Source organism: Cupressus sempervirens, chromosome 3 (genome assembly GCF_028749045.1).
Source record: "Cupressus sempervirens isolate cs-2001-9-10 chromosome 3, ASM2874904v1, whole genome shotgun sequence".
Taxonomy (NCBI): Eukaryota; Viridiplantae; Streptophyta; class Pinopsida; order Cupressales; family Cupressaceae; genus Cupressus; species Cupressus sempervirens.
Window position 1 is genome coordinate 983,412,314 of NC_143120.1, and position 3,678 is coordinate 983,415,991.

Sequence of the window (3,678 nt, forward strand, 5' to 3'; positions counted from 1 at the left end):
AGAGGCTTCAAATGTTGTTTAAAAAATTGGTATTTTTTCAAACAATTTTTTTTTCCGTCTGTTTCAAGGAATCAAAAATCATAAAAAGTTGCTTTTCTAAATTATAAGAAATAAGTATTAACTATTGTAACTTTGTGTAATAGAATTTAATATTGCAATTTCATTGATAGTTTGAAATGTCAAAATGTAAAAATTGGCACATGAACTAATATTTGAAACAAAAAATTGCAATGAAAAAGATATGTTTGAAACTAATTACAGTTGCTTGAAATATTTTTAAGATCCTTTCTAGAAAAATAAATCTAATATAGCTTTCAAAAGTGTCAGCAAAAATATTATAATCATGCATATCAATACATTACATCATTGATGAAGGTGTCATCAAGTCCACCATATGTTGATTGCCATTGGGATGGGAATATCATTGTAGAGCCATAATCACTGCCCACCATATCATGCTCAACATGCTCATCACTATTGTTGTCTTCAATAGGGAGATTATAATAACTCAAATGTGATATATTGGATTCACTTGCATGATTTCCAAGTTGCATACTTCCACTGCCTTGTTGAAGGGATGGATAAATTGTTGTAGCCATGCATTCTCCCCCACTGTTCCTTCATTTCAAGAAGCCAAACACTTATTCAATGTCAAAATATTTGTAAACATTTATCATTGCCATGAATAACATAAGTTTTAAAGACATACCTAATGCTGAAGATGCCATTAGTATTGACAAGATCTACAGAGTTTTGGTCTCTCTATGATATCTAGCTTAACATTTGACTCTCACTTGAGTTATTTTATGGTTGCAGATATCAATATAATTAAAATTAAAATTTATAGTTAACAAAATAGTTTATCATCGTTTAATCTATCCATTTCTAATGCACATTAGTATGAAACATTTTTAAAGTTTAGCCAGCCTATTCCATTCATTAGATATGACAAAAGAAAATTTTTGGGCATTTCTCAAATGAAACATATCTATATATTTTGATTGGCCATGTACATTTTGAGAAAAAAATGGAGAGAAAAGTTTTGGCATTCAATAAGTTATCTCTATATGAAAATTTATCTTCACTGATATATGGAAAATATTATTTCAAAAAAAATAAAATTTTGATTTCTCACAAATGGAACATACCTGCATATTTGATTGACCATGGATGTTAGCTTGGCCATACGAGACTATACCAGATTGTTCAAGAAAATTCTGTAATATATTTCAAAATTGTTTTGAAGAAAATTATAATTTTCTTAGAATTTGAAAATGATATAATTATCAAAACCAATTGTTATATTGGTTTTTTAATATTAAAATTTGTAAGATATGTTTACAAAAAGACATTTAATGAAATAGAAGTGGAGTTCTTTACCCTTTTAAGTTGAACTTTAATTAAGGATTCTTCTAGAACTCTCTCATAATACTTTGAATCCTGTACTGAAGTTATCATATTAGGATCTGCTTTCAAACACCTGCAAATTTAAAACAAAAAAATGAAATATTATATGAAACTTCAATATATTTATATAATTTTTTCATATTTCTGTTCTTTACAAAATCAAAAATAGTTCTTTAAGATCCCACAAATACTGCCTGGGAATTTGATTTATACAAAAAGTAACAATATGATTTTTGGATTTTATTTTTGTAATTTTAGTGAAGGGGAGGGTTATAGAGTGAAGGAGTTCATAGAAAGGGAGGGATAATTTGATTGGAAATTGAATAAAAGTATAGGTAGCATTGATATGAATAGTGAAATCAATGAAAAATGTTAATGGCTATTTTTAATATCAATAATTGCACATGTTTAGATTTTTTTAAGATCAAAGTACTAAATTACAATGTACTATAATTTAATGAAAAAAATATTACTTCAGATTAAGTAAGAGACTCTACCTTAGTGTTGATTCTGCGTTCAGTAGCTATAATTTCCATGTATTAATTTCTCTTTGAATCTCCTATAAATTTATCATAATAATTATACATCAAAATTGGATCATAACTTAAAAAAATAGAAATCGTTGTTCTTTATCATGGTGAAATCAAGCATACCTCAACATTTGGAATGTTTCCTGAGCTGTTGATGATAATGCATAGTCATGGATAGAATGTAGAAACACTCATTAGTAAGGTATTACTTAGTAAAAAGGGTTTTACTACATGTACAAAAATAATAGATAAATTTAAAAAAGACCTTGATAAATGATTGGCATGATCATTGTCGCTCTTCAATTTCTTCAATATTTCATTTAAAAGCTGCTAGGACATATCATAAATTAACATTTATTTATGTCTAATTCTAAGATTTGGTTTCTATATTAATCAATTATTGACAAAAATAAATTACACCAGAAAGAAGAAAAATTAAACTAAAAATTGTAGATTGAGACTTACTTCTTGATTTTGAGGCCTGTATATTTGTCGTATTTCAAAGAATTTATACCAGATAGAGAACAAATATGACAAAAATATTAGTTATAAAACCAAACTAAACATGAACATAATTTTATTCAAAACATAATCTTTTTAGAGGTATGTAGGTGAAAAAGCTAAAAGAAAGTGGGTATAATATTACTGTTAATTGCAATACATTTGTATACAAATTGTCTAATCAAACTTTCATATAAGTGCAATAATGGAGCAATCTTGTTCATAGACAACTTATAACTAAGATTAATGAAATTTTATATTTATTCTTTGTAAAAGATCTATCTTATTAAATGAGTAATTTGATACAGGAATATTGGAATTGAAGTGAGCATATTATATGTAAAAAAATAAATTGAAATGTAAAAGTAAATATTATGAATTTCATTTTTATCTTTTCAAGATATTGCAAAAAGTCCATACCTTCCTCTCTCATGTTCTAGTAGATCAACATAACGAACTATAACATATTCTGTCAATCTAAAAAGAAAATGAAAATTTAATATTGTAGTATAAAATAAAATAGAATGAACTTTAATTGAGAATTCCCCTAATACTAGGCATTTATTTCATATGAAATACTATACATAATCCAAAGTATATTCACCATATTTGAAGTTTTCCTTAAATATACAACATATGAAATAAATCTCTTTAGTAAATAAAACTATCTATAGAAGCAACGTAGACATTAAAAACACAAGTTATTCAGTGGTTCTAATAGAGCTTACCTTTTCTTTCCAGAATAATGACTGAGTCTTCCAGAAGGTGAAAACATAATAAGTGCAATATCAATATCACATAGAATAGAGAGTTCATAGGCCTTCTTCGTAAGTCCATTTCGCCTCTTGGAATAGGTAACTTGTCTGTTTGTATTGCTTTCTATTTTCTGGATCTGAAGCTTAACTCTTCCCATCAAAAACAATATGTAATATATATAATAATAAGATTTATTTGAGAGGAAAGGGAGAGTACCTATATAAAAGTAAAACCAAACTTATATTTATCTGCATTATTCATTTTAAACAATTAAAAATCATTAGTAAGATGAAAAATAATATTTAAAAATACAAAGAAAATTAAATATATTAACAAAATATTCAATCATATATTAAAAAATAATTATCAATTATTTCAATAAATAATTACCAAATCTTTCAATAAAACATTCAATTTAATATAATGATATGTTAAGAATAAAATATAATTGCTAATTAGGAAACTAAGTTATAGATTTTAAAGA

The 3,678-nt window shown here is 25.7% G+C and overlaps 1 pseudogene; it reads right to left on the bottom strand.

Moving 5' to 3' along the window:
* Positions 1-358: 358 nt before the first annotated feature.
* LOC149570048 (agamous-like MADS-box protein AGL66) lies at positions 359-3,351 on the bottom strand (annotated as a pseudogene).
* Positions 3,352-3,678: the final 327 nt, after the last annotated feature.